Source organism: Amblyomma maculatum, chromosome 7, assembly GCF_055883805.1.
Source record: "Amblyomma maculatum isolate TAMU_Amacu chromosome 7, ASM5588380v1, whole genome shotgun sequence".
Classification (NCBI taxonomy): Eukaryota; Metazoa; Arthropoda; class Arachnida; order Ixodida; family Ixodidae; genus Amblyomma; species Amblyomma maculatum.
The window spans coordinates 2,700,354-2,714,140 of record NC_139350.1 but is presented as its reverse complement, the minus strand read 5'-3'; the positions used below and the strand labels follow the sequence as shown (position 1 = coordinate 2,714,140).

General features: G+C 47.1%; 2 long non-coding RNA genes across 2 annotated transcripts in view; both read left to right on the top strand.

Annotated features, from left to right (window-relative positions):
- LOC146182597 (uncharacterized) overlaps positions 1–13,787 on the top strand; it is a 169,064-nt gene that overhangs the window by 127,996 nt on the left and 27,281 nt on the right. The window lies entirely within an intron of this gene.
- Positions 9,208–10,736, top strand: LOC146182598 (uncharacterized). Its single transcript, XR_014708371.1, has 3 exons — positions 9,208–9,298; positions 9,828–9,983; positions 10,597–10,736. It is a non-coding gene; the product is annotated as an uncharacterized LOC146182598 (long non-coding RNA).

Below are 13,787 nucleotides of genomic sequence, written 5' to 3'. Positions count from 1 at the left end.
GCCTGAGGAAATTGGACAGTAACAGATGGGCAGCTAAGGTATTTAAATACCTGTACCTAAAAAGTGTTGACTCACAATGGAGGAAAAGAACTAGGAAACTAACTAGTAAGTATGCTAGTAACAAGGACGGAGAAATAAAGAGCATTAAGCAACAGGTGAAAAACACAGAAGGTAAAAATTGGATAAATTCGATGGAAAAGAAACAGAGTGTGGAATTATACCGTAAGTGGAAAATGCAGATCGGGAAGGAAGATTTCTTTGATAACTCAAGAGGCAGTGCCCTACTTTTTGAAGCTAGATCAGGGTGCCTTAGAACACGCAGCTACAAAAAGAAGTTTAACAATGGAGATGACGCATGTGCTGTATGTGGAAACTCCAGTGAAACAATTGACCATATTATATTCGAATGCAATGGTATCCATCCGGAAGTTGATGCAGGCGCAATCACTGTTCCTGAAGCTCTGGGGTTTAGAGATAACAGTGGCCGGGTGAATAAACCGGCGGTGGAAACTAGCAAAAAACGGCTGGAAGATTGGTGGCTTAAAAGCAGAGAAGTGACATAATGTTAGTTATGTAGGAGCAAAATTTAATAAATAGAATGATGGTTTAGTTAACCATTCTAAATCAATAATTAAGATATATGGAGAAAAATGAGCATGATAGCTACTGCTACCACCCCGTTTCAAAGGGGACGCTCCTATATTCCATCCATCCATCCATCCACAACCTACTGTCATCTGTATATAAACATCGTCATCAGAATAAACGGGGGTCATTTGGTGGCACGCGCCGCCCCGGAATCTTATCCCTCCTGGGCACCGACGCGCGGCGTCACCACATACTTGCGCAGTCGACAGACCTTCGGCTTGACATTTGGCCATCTCGACAACAGGATTGCGGCTAGTCACGCGCGGGAGGCGTGTCAGGCGATGGATTCGTTTGCGCTACCGCCAGTGGGCCTTTTCCTGGAAGTACCTGGACAACCGCCTGTACCATGGCACCAATGGAAGGAGGACTTCGAAAATTTTCTACAAGCAACCGGACTCGACGAGAAATCGCAGGTACGGAAGAGGGCCATTCTATTGCAATGCCTAGGCGTTGAAGGCCGTCGGGTTTTCCGCACGCTTACTTCGGGACCGGTCACGAGCAAAGCTTCTGCGGACGTTTACCAAGAAGCGCTCGCCTTGCTGGAACGCCATTTCACAAGCGCTGTGAATGTTCTTGTTGAGCGTCGCCGATTCACGCTGCGGCGACAACTTCCGGACGAACCGATACGGGACTGTCACTGCTCTCCGGCAACTGGCGAAGAATTGCGACTTTGGTGATTTTCTTGAGACAGCTTTGCGTGATAAGGTTGTGGATGGCATTCGAAGTGTAGTACTGCGACAGAAGCTGTTACTGAAAGGGTCGACGCTTACGTTGGATCAGGCCGTTGACATCCTGCGGGCGTATGAAGAGGCGGTAAACGGTGCTCGACTGTATGAAGATGGTTACGACGCTTACCCGGTCCAGCGAGTGACGGAGGCAAGAGGTCAGCCGCTGAGGGGCGGTTCTTCGTCGGCCTCGGTGTGCAAGTGCTACCGATGCGGCTCAGCAGGACACTTAGCCAACTCGCGGGAATGCAAGGCGCGAGAGAAGCGTTGTGCAAGGTGCCACAAGATTGGGCATTTCCGAGTAGTGTGTGAAAGTCGCGGAGAAGCATAAGTGCGCGCTATTCGAGATGAAGACTGCACGGAGGTGTTGGGCGTGCTGACAGTGACGCAGGTGAAACGAGGGATTTTGGCCGTTGATGTGTGCATCGAGGACTAATTAGTCCAGCTAATGGTAGACACGGGCTCAGCTGTGTCCATTTTACCTCACCATCTATACCAAGAAAAGTTCGCCTGCCGGTTTGACTTGGGTCCTGCCGTGGCGACGCTGCGGGACTTCTCTGGCCAAACAATTCCGGTCACAGGGGTGCCGCGTAGATCTCAGCGACAACGGACAGCGCCCACGTGGTACCGGGATTACGTAACCTAAATATACTAGTTAGTGTTCTGGTTTGTTTCGTTTTTGCCTGCCTGCAGCAATCTTGAGTTTTAGCAAGCATTTTTGTTGTTTATCTAAGGGAGGAAAGATGTTGTGTATAGAGGGCGCTATTTCATCACGAGCACAACCTACTGTCATCTGTATATAAACATCGTCATCAGAATAAACGGGGGTCATTTCGTGGCACGCGCCGCCCCGGAATCTTATCCCTCCTGGGCACCGACGCGCGGCGTCACCACACCGTCACAGTCCATAAAGTTGTCCTACCTACTTGAAGCTGATAAACATGCTGAGCTGATGAGTACTTCAATGGTCTCTGAAATGGTACCTATGGTAATATTCTAATGCAAGAAGTCCACGAGGTGGTCTTTGTGAGCATTTAAGTCAAATTTAAAAGCTTTGCAGATTTTAAAAAGTGCTCCTTGCAACTGCTCGCAATCAATTAAGGTGACGCCTCCCGTGTGCTCACTCTTTAATGATGTTAATGGGGCCTGCTGGGTGCACACAATCCCTGGACACTCCCAGGTGATGCAGGCAGGCAGGCGCGACAGGGCGTGGTGGCTTGCGCTGAGTTGATGGGGACAAGAGTCATTTTTTGCACTGATACAATCGGTGCTAATGCAGGTAGCTTGAAAATGTTTGCATTGCAGAGCTACTGATTGCTTGCACGCATTTTCTAGTTTTAATAAATAGCTTTTCGTGGGCCCTTTCGGTAACAATTCCAGGGCAATTATGTGTGGGACGAGACACTTATTTAACAAACACAGTTCCACTGTAAAGATATAAGTATAGTGTTCTAGAATTGAGAAGTGTGCCGTGTGCCGCCGGCGAGCTGGTCGTTTCAGCGATGACAGGAGAGAGGGCGCTGTGTGCAGGAGGAGCACAGTGAGCGCGGAGCAGACAGCTGAGTGAACCACCTTCGTCACCGCTAGTTCAATCGGACTCCGAAGGCACGTAGCAATAACTTGTGTCGCTTTAGCTCCCACACGCTTGTCTAAATGTATTAAAACGGTTATGTTCATGAACAAAACAACTAGTTCTCTATAAAATAAGCGGCCGTCGTCACGGAACGGCAATACACATAACAGGCAATGTAAGATACAGATTGCCGACGAACTGACAAGCAACGGCAAGATATATTTCCTGAACGTATTGGGTACTTTATTTCTCGAACACTAGCAGGAGGTTCAATGACGAATGTCTAACGTATTTCTATGATCATGTAAATTTTTAATATTGGACGCACCGGTTTATGCGGGCTAGACTGAAGTCTTCCACATACTGAAAACGCAGTGAATGGTGTTTTAGGCTAGGCTAGCGTACTTTTTGCGCCACATGTAAATAGAGATATGCGAAGATTACTTGAAGACAGAAATTATGCCAGCGTTTACTGATGACTTAATTTAAATGTGGGCGAATACATATGAACTGGCAGTTCTACTCAAAACGAAATGAATGAATGAGAGCACATAGTAATGAACGAAACCATACAATGGACGACGTAAAAAAAAAATCGCGACTTAGTGCAAGAATATGGTACAAATGTATAAAACTGCACAGAACTATATGAGAATATTAATGAACTGTACTAGGCCGTGAATAAATTAAGCTGCTAAATTTGTAAACACACAAGACAAAGGCAGAATGATTAAATAAATTCCTCAAACACGATTACTTGCACCTCCTCAGCATTAGGTGCTTTACCTGCTCTGCTTTAGAGGTCTGCTCTTGGTTTAGCAACTTGACATAAAAACGCAATCGCATGAGGACGTAGAACTTCACTATGTTAAGTGTCATTTCTTTGTCATGAATAGGGCAACCAAGCTTGGAAACCTCTGCGCTTTGCAAAAACAACGCAAATTCACGCATGCTATTTGCGTTAATCTTTCTTGAACAGAAAAAAAAAAAAAAAAAAAAAAAAACCGTGAAAGACTCTTCCAGTGTGTGCACGAGCTTTGCAAGCTCCGAGGACGGATAAAGAAGACCTCCGTGGTCGAAGTTTGAGATAAATTGATTTTCTTCTTTTTGTGCCGCGCACGATTTGCTTGAAATGAGATAAGCGGTGCAAGCACTGCATTTTGACTTCTGCATGAACTTTCTAGCGACATATCCTGCAATATATAAGCTATGAGACGGCTAGAACTGTGCCTAGTGACGTATCTGTGGTCATCTGAAGGAAGGGAATTCAAAGTAGCTTCGACGTCCTCGAGCCTTCCCTCGTCAACCAAACGGTCAAGCTGATAAATAGGATTTGAAAGAAGCTGGGTAAGTTTCTCGCTTGTACGGCTAATTCCAAGTAAGGCATTTACAAATTCAGCATTACAATTTCCTGTCTTTGGGGGCTTTGCTAAGTTGTAAAATGCCAGTTGTAAAAATTGAGCCGGCGTGGGATGATCGTTGCAGCCATTAAATTGCCTCACAATGTCGAAGAGGTTTTCTAGTTTGTCTTGGCTTAGTCTCGATGTGATAATGTATGTAAAACCGCATTTTGCAGATAAGTAGTCGACGAGGTCGACTGTGGACTGCAAAGTTACCCGAAGGTCTTCCGCGGTGCTGTTGCTTAGGAAACCATGCTTTGAGTTAACCGCATGTTTTGCCATTCAGTGATGAAAGAAACTCTTTCAAAAAAGCAATGTCACCAGAGTCCTGTCTCAGGGCTGATGTGGGAACATGTGACATCATGATTTTCACTAGCTTTGACATTCTTAGAATGAACGCTTCCGTTTCATTTGCCGATCTCCCAAATATCCTTTCGATTTCTTTTCGATAAAAAAAACAAACACTTCAAGACTTCTTCGCTGAAAATCGCTGCTGCTACCCTCATTTTTTCAAAATTATTTGGGTATAGATGGATTCGACTAATATGAGGCATGACTTTCAAGGTAACATTGTCTCTGTCCAATTTCCATGCTTCTCGGATGAAATCAGCGTGGACGCGGCCTTTCGGCGTCTCGAACCCAGTCTGCAGAAATGCATTTCGGACGTTTTTGAGCAGATGAGGAAAGTCAGAGAAGAAGTGAAGAGCCCGCTTGTCGTTCACCGGATGAGGGCAATTCGCTGTGATGCTTGTCGCAGAACCTGCATACCAGGTAAAGAGCATACCGGTACATGACACAATGTGAATACGTGTTTAAATTATTAATTTATGCATGGAGCAGCTGTGCTTACCTTTTATACCGAACATTTTCCACATGCTTCGGTTCCAGCTAGCACCGTCGCATGTGACTCCGTCCACTTGTAGACCTGCCCGTTCGCACAAAAGGGTTGCTTCAATGACTATCTTCGTCAGCACATCCGCCTTCACATTGCTTTTGTAAACAAAGACCCCCAAGATCTGCAGCCACTTTCCTGAAACGACAGACGATCGAAAATGATTTAGTGCTATATATAACATTTAATCCATGTAGAATTAAGCATTTCTAAGAAGAGTAAATTAAAGTTGAATGCACGAAGCGGCCATTCCACTTGCCGTACCAGTGAAAGGTTGGAACACAACCGCGAGGCCATGGTCAGCAAGTTCTTTACCACAGCCTTTTGCCTCGAACTGTCCTAAATCGACAAATCCTTCAATGCAGCCTGCATGAGTAAAAGTGCATAAAAAAAAATTACTCTTCTCATCTTAACATCATTTGCAACCGGAGAAATGTCAGGTACATACCGGAACTTGTTACATCCATGTGCTCTGAAAGTTTTATTTCATCGAAGACGATTATTCCGTGCCGGCAGAACTCGTCCATTTCCTTTACCTTTTCTTGCAGTGCCGTGAAGACGTTGGGGATTGAATCCAAAGCCGCTTTTAAAATGCTGCATTGCCTTCTTTAAGCAAGTGCGTCCTGGCAAAGCCAAAATGTCATGCTGCCTCAAATGTTCGTATAGTTTCTGACTACGCATACGCATCAATATGCATTCGAGGATCCATTCATCTTCGTACCCCCTCCCTTTTTTCGATTTTCGGTGCGCTGCTTCGAAACAGGCGCGTACGGCAGTTTGCTGCTTTTCTGGAAGGCCGTTAATTTTTTGTGAAAAAATTTCTTCGGAGATTTGTTCATTCATGGTCTTCATGCGGCTCAGGCTCATCTTTGTTTTACTTAACGTCTTCTTCATTCCTCGCAGAGTGCGCCGTACGTTAGTGGTTTTTGCCATAACCACTTTTCGAGACCTTCTTCTGGAGAGCTGATTAAGGATGAGTTTCCACTGGTATTTAACAGTGAATGCATGCGGCATCGCTTTCTTTCACTATGAGTGAGCACTTGGAAAAAAAATTTCCGTTGTACGACGGGCAATCAGAACGTAAAGGTTCTAGGCCTGCGCTTGTACACAAAGTCAGCTTGCTTATGTCGCTGATTAAATTTTCCGCATCTTCTCGTGATCCAACTTCCTCCTGCTTCCACTTTCTGCCTTGCAAATCTCACCTGAGCGGCAGCTGTCTTTCCGTACCCTTGCACTTGAATTCTCAACACCTTTTTCATCGCTACCCTGCTGTCACGATCTGTTGCGTCTTCTTCGCACTCAGCGTACAGGATTATATCTTCACAATTTGGCAACAAAATTTCTGACCAGCTCTTGGGAATTTTAAGACTCGAAAATGACAGCGTTAAGAAGCGCACTTCAAGAGCCTCAGTACTCGTGCCTTCTTCATCCACGTGCATTTCCGACGCGCCGTTTTTATTATTTCCCTCTTCTCGTCGTCGTTTCGGCACAGGAAGCGGCTGATCAGATATTTCGCTCTTTTTTCTTTTTCGGAAGCGATTTGGAAAAATATTTCGGTGCTCCAGGAAAGATGGTAGGTACGGCATCCTTTGTCAGTTGTGGTCGATCACGAGGGATTTCAATGACCTCTCCATTTATGGTTGTCTTAAATGTCCTCTCAATAAATCGTGGCTCAAAGTGACGCTCACACACGACGCAAGTTTCATCAAGGACTCAGTCCCCTCTTTTTATGTTCCGTAACCACGCTTCGCGACGATCAGACTCCACGGAAACGCGAAATAAAGACTGCGGTTCTTTCTTTCAGTCTTCTTTCCCTCATCCTCTTCGTATTACTATTTGAAGTACATCACCGCACAAGCTCAGCAAACTCCGCACAGTCTAAAAAGCGCGGGAAAAAGACAGAGCAGTGCCTGCGAACAGCAGCGGGCGAGTGATTCTCCCGCCGAGCGGAGACAGTGTAGAAACAGTGTATTTCGAGAAGGGAAGGGTTCGAATAGGAAAGGCAGCAGAAAGAGCGCGCAATGAGCAAGAAGAAAGAACGAAAGGAAAAGAGCGTTCAGTAAAAGAAGGGGGGGGGGGGGGGGGAAGTCATACGAGACGGACGGAACTGTTACTGTGCTCTCTGCAAACATGTGTTTTCCTGCTTGACCAATCATCGCTCTTCGCTCAACAACGCTCCATAGTACAACAGCCAGAGAAGCAACGCGATGCAACTAAATTCACGCAGGAAACGAGCCGCAGAAGCAGACGCCCCAAGCGTTTCCTCTGCGGCGCTACGGCTGACAGCGCCACCTACGCTTTTTATCGCTCCGGCGACCACGTCGCTCCCATTGCCGCGCGCCGAAGACGGCACACTTCCCAATTCTAGAACACTATAATATAAATGGGGCCTATACCACGTTCTGTCATAACTCACTAGGCACGTCAAGGTGTTAAATTGTTTGCATGAAATGTCAACCACGATATTGCACATGAAAGAACTGAACAATTGACTGCTACGAACTTGGCTTGACACTGCATTTAATCTTTGTTTCATCAAAATTTGTTATAACAGGAAACTTTTTGGCAGAAACTAGTGACACGCACCATGCTGCAGCTGCCACGCAAAAAAAATACGTCACGCTACGTCATCATAAACTAAGCAAAAGAAAAAATGTGCGCAACAGCAAGTGAAATATTTAAAATACTAATTTATAATTTAAAATTTTGGCTGAAAAGAGGTTACTGTTTATTTTCTTAGTAATTTTAACTTGTGTAGATATCGGCGGTGTCGGCGTTTGGCGCGTTGGTCGCGCGCTTTTCAGTCGAAGCATTTCGCGTACTCCTATCAAGTCGTCCTTGCTAATCTCTGGATTAGTAAGGAGGATTTGAGGAATCCGCGCTTGATTGCTAGCGTGGAGTTTGGACGTGCTTGATTGTGACGTACAGTTGCAGAGGAAGCTTTTCTCGTGTAGTGCAATTTCTAGCTTCGGGTTCGGCTGTGCATTGTGCGCTTCACTCGACGCAAGAAAATTTGGCTCCCCGTGGGCTGCTTATCTCGTTGTTTTGCCGAAGGTATTCCGCCTTCAAATACGAAAGACCTGCAGTTGCTGCAGTGTTCTATTCCATAGCTCACACAACCTACACAGAGCGTCGTCGCCGTTTCGTTCGGTTCGCGCTGTCGCGTGCATGCATCTTCCCCAGCAGGATGCAGCAGGCGCGCCGGCCTTGTCGCGTCGCTCTTTTTCGCTCACATGTAACACGCGCTTTAACCATTGCCGGGAATGCAAAAACAAACAAACCCAAAACAAAAACGTTATTGTCGCACTGTCCTAGGTAGCTATAGGTGACCATTGTCTATTCTTTTTCGAAATAAATTTGCTGTAATGCAAGCAGTCCGTGTCACATATTCAGGAGGGGGGCGAATAAAACTTTGGTATGTCGGCTCGTAGCCCAGCTGGCTTACAAGTTAACCTCGATTTTTCACAATGCGCACAGTCTTCACCGCGTCGCTCCTCTAGCGCTTTAAATGTGCTTCACGCAACAATAGCAAATCAAACACCGTATATCGGCCCTATTAGCCCCGAGAGCGAACACTGGCGCCGCTGCGATCGCCGCAGTCTGACGTCACGGCAAGGACTCCGCCAGCCGGGCTGCTGCTCCTCCCGGCCGATGCCGGCTCCTTTCGTTCGTTTTCGCTCACGAATAATCATGATGGTAACTTATTGCTCAGTGCGCAATGGAAATCACTGAAGAAAGCCGGTGTAAGCTTCCACTTTACCCAAAGTTGTTCAAAATGAAGGAGATTAGATTGATAAAGTTAAGAATGGGGAAGCAACCGTCGGCATTGCCACTAGTGTGCAGTAAGCACTTCAGAAAGAAAGACTGTGTAGCCGGTGTACAAGATACTAGGTGAGCCGCACGTGTAGCGACGCTTTTACGGGCTGTTTGTCAACTAGTCTTTTTTTTTTAATTATTAGTGTACAAGAACAAAACTTGCCAGACGCTGTTCCATCCGTCAACATTCCCGTGCGTCCTAGCGATGCAAGGCGATCGCTCCCGGGATCGACGAAGCGGCGGCGTAAGTAAATCAGCCATTGCTCAAACTTTCGTTTCCTCGATCTTTGTGTCACTGAGTGCTCAGACATTTTGCTCAGTAGCGGAATGTCCAAGCTGAATCAACTGTGACCCTGCTTAAGTTTTTGTTTAAAATGTGTCTCACGGCAGTGGTGTTCTCGTGTTCATTCATGCCGCGAAATTTGACACAGTCCGCACAGCTGTGCTGGTCTTTTTGTTTGAATGCTGATATTTTCAAAATTTTCCAAGACATGGGGTGCAGATTCAATGCAACGCGTCCCTAAAAACAGCACTTCAGTAACGGTTGTGATAAAAAATGTTTCTTTTTTTTTTTTTTTCTCTTTTCCGGGCTCCGTGAAGCCCTGCCTTAGCTACGTCTCAGACTTGTGCGCTATGCAACAAGCGTGGCTTTAAAGTGCACGTGATGTGCAGCTAGCTGCTCTGCGCTTTTCTGAGGTAATGCCCAAACTTCGTTAAGGCCTTGTTTCAGTGTTTTTTGAGGTTGTAGCCTGAATCACTCTATCTGATTCCAGGTGAAAGAGGCGTTCCCGCAAAGTCGTACCAGTTCTGCGCACACGCAGAGGCTTTGACAACACACAAGAATGGGGACAGTAGTGAAAATTCGAGCGCCGTTCCAATGGACGATGCTGCACAACTAGAAGAGGAGGTGGAAGTTATAGATTGAGACGGTATGTCTACCTATGGATACGCTATGCGGCCACTATTCCTTTGTGATGATTCACATTGACGTGAATGATTTTTATCAAGCATTCAGGAAAAAGAAAAACATTTATATATCCCGCATTGTCTTTAGTTCTGACCATGAAACTGAAATACATGAGTAAGCTAGAATCGTGATAAATTATCGGCTTTTGCTTCCTCAGCACTACTGTTGATCAAAACAAACAATTAATACCTTAAACAATCTCTATATTACTGCAGTAAATTCGAGTGGAGAGCTTGTTACAACATAAAAATGAAGTAATAAAACCACAAGTCATCCGTAGATACACGAGGAATTTTCTTTTATCTAGCCACGTCACCAAATGTACAGGAAAATACTGCATTTCAACCTTATTACTCTAAGCATAATGTTACCCTAAGAACAGAGAAGGACTGGCGTGTTGAACAAGACCCATTTTTCATCCTCTTCACATATGGATTCAATGAGCTGTTTGTAGTATTTAACAAAACGAAAAGTTTTCAATGCGTGACGGAAATTTAGTGATATCTCTGTACCTGTAAAGAGTGGTTTAGATGGCATAATAATTCTGTCGTTTTTTGTTTAGTTTTTTTCTCAAGGACCAACACACAGCGCTAACCAAAGCACAGGAAGTTCTGAAGGTATGTAATACAGTTTTATACACTGTTTGCCTGTTTCACCTGCAGCTTTTTTTTTTTTTTTTTTTTCTTGACAGAGTTTGCGCTTTTCTCTTTTCAGGAGTTACCGTGAAGGTTCAGAAGCTTTTCAAGGACGCTGGGATAAAGCTTAGCGCGAATGACATCTTCAAGCAAAAACAGCTAATAACGGTTGCAAAAATCATTGATGAAAGTATTTTTCTGCTTCATTAAGGCAGCGACTTGTTTCGCACGCTTTGTCCACATAGGAATTTATGCTCCTCAGTGAAAGGGAGACTGGAAAGAAATTTGCAAATTAGCAGTGCCCCCAAGACATCCCATGCGCGCACGGCTGCGGCGCAATAGGCAGAGGCGAACGGAATGATGGAAATGTTTACGACGACACGGTTAATAACTCATATTTCTGGCCATCAAAATGCACGTTGCTCTTGGCAAATCATGCGTAATTGCTTCTCAAAAATGCTCGACAAGTAAGATGATTCTAATCAAGTTTTAATCAGCAGCCTCTTTTAAATAAATATCCGTGCACAAATTTCACAGCGCGCAGTCCATAATGCGCGCTCTAAGCAACGTCCACAGCAAAACGGTACAAATTTATCGCGTCGCAGACATATAGACCTATCTTCATGGTCGTATTACATTCGTAATACAATCATGAAGATAGTAACTCCACGCACATCATCAGTTTCAAGGGACGACGCACGAAAGGCTTCTGCCGCGGCGATGGCACCAGCTGCGCCCGTCGCGGCGAGCGCTCGGGCAGTCGCGAGACTTGCGCTCACCGCGACGAGCCCATGTTTCGTGTTTTGAAAGCAAGAGGAATCATTATTAAATACTTTTTTTTCCTGACACTCGATCGGTGCTGTCTGCGTTGTTCATAACGCTTTGTTATGAGAACAACCGAGGCCGCAGACTCGAAGCTACGCGGCAACCCGGAGAAGCCAGAGCGATCGGCGCAGGCAGTCCTTGCCGTGACGTCACGTCGGGCTGACCGCCAGAGGGCGCCACTCAAACTTCTCGGGGCTAATAGGCTCCGTACAGTGAACAGGGGGCGCTGCGGAGGAGTGCCGCACTCAGCGCCGCCGTGGCGAATTCCGCGTTACTGAGCAGGCCGAGGCACGGTCGATTTCTAGGGGAGCGCGCTCCCCCTCGGTGGTGGTGGCGGTGAAAACATTTATTATAATACATATAGGTATATACACTAAGTGGGATGCCTAGACAAGCACTCCATTGGCGTTTGCCGCAGCCCGGGCGCGCTGCGTTAAGACCTTTTGGGCCTCTAGGGTGCAGCAGCCGGACAGGGTTGCCTCCCAGTTCTCTCGGGTGGGGTTGGGGATAGGGGGCAAAGATGGGTTTTTCTGGCAGGCCCACACCATGTGGTAGGTGTCACACACCTCCCCACAGTGCGAGCACAGCCCGTCGAATTGCAGATCAAAATGTTTTAGAATAGCCGGGCACAACATTGTATTGGTGAGCAGGCGCAGGAGCACCCGCTCGTTAGCCTTCCCCAGCCCTTTGCACGGGGTGGGAAGAGTTTGGTGCGTAGATCTGTAATATTCACATATTTCTTTAAATTTGTAAACTGGGCTGAAATCAAAATCCTGGTCCGCGTCGGGTCCCGTGGAAAATGCCCGGAGAGAAAGCGTGCGGGCGGCGGCGTCGGCTGCCTCATTCCCTTGGAGACCTTGGTGACCTGGAGCCCAAACGAGAGATCGGTACGCGGGATCCGAATCTCGACTGCAATTTTAGTATATGCGGTAAGCTAGGGGAGCAGTCCACCCTTGCTGGACGTTCCGACAAGCCCCTCGCGAGTCGGTTATGATGTATTTGGAGGAGGAGTCAGAGGCTGCGAGGGCGATGGCAACCTCTTCTGCGTGTGTTGGTGACTGGACCTTGAACATAAGTCCATCTACTGTTTTGCCCTTGTGGATGACCGCAGCTGTGTACCAACCCCTAGGGCTTGGGCCGGAGACGTCCACATAGAAAACTCCTGGTTTGCTTCCATAATGGCGGTCCAAGGCTTCCGCCCGCACCAGGCGCCGACCATTATGGTCCTCTTTGGACATGTTGGCGGGGAGAGGCCGTACATGGAGGGCGCGTCTCCATTTTTCGGGAATGCGACATCTCTCCTCTGTGAGTTGGGTGTGTTGGATGTGAAGTCGGGCAAAAAGACGGCGACCCGACTCTGTCTTTGTTAGACGCGTGTACTGATTGGTGAGGTGGGCCTCCCGAAGCTCCTTGAAAGTATTCACCACACCCAGCGCCATGAGACGGCTGGTAGAGGTGGAGACCGGGAGGTCCAGTGCTCGTTTCATGATTTTACGGTGGATAACTTCGACAGTATCCTCCTCCTGTTTCCGCAGGTGGAGGTAGGGAGTCGAATACAAGATTCGACTGGTCACGAATGCGTTCGCCAGCAGCAAGGCGTCCTTGCATCGTAACCCACCGCGCTTGTTGGAAACCCGGCGGACTATGCGGCCCACCTGGTCCGCCACCTGCCGGAGCTTGGCGAGTATTGTGTCGCATCGTCTCTGGTTGTGTATAAAGAGCCCAAGAACTCTGATTTTCTTAGATTCTTGAATAGGACCGCTCTGCAAGGTGAGATTGATTTGAGTCGAGCATGAGCGCGAGGGGCGCAGATGCACGAATTCAGATTTCTGCGGTGAGCATTGGAGACCACAGCCGCGGGCATAGCGGTCCACTATGCTAGCAGCAGTATTTCGCGGTCGATTTGGAGCAGGACATCCTGTGCGGATCTGTGTGGGCGAAATCCGAACATGGTGTCCGCGAAAGTGTTGTGTTGTTCAAGGTACTCAGACAGCCGATCCCGCAACATCGTCTCCATCAATTTGCCCACACATGAGGTGAGAGAGATGGGTCGGAGGTTGTCCGTGTCGACTGGTTTCCCAGCTTTGGGAATAAAGGTGACGAGAGCCGTCTTCCATTCAATGGGAAGGGGGGTTTCCCCTGTCCAGATTGCATTGATATAGTCAAGAAGGCACTGGTGCGCCGTGTCAGGGAGGTTCGCCAGAAGTTTAACGGTGACCTTGTCCCTGCCTGGCGCAGTGCCCTTCTTCATTTTGGCCAGACTGGCCCGCAGATCGTGGAGCCGGAATGGGTTATCCAACTCCGAG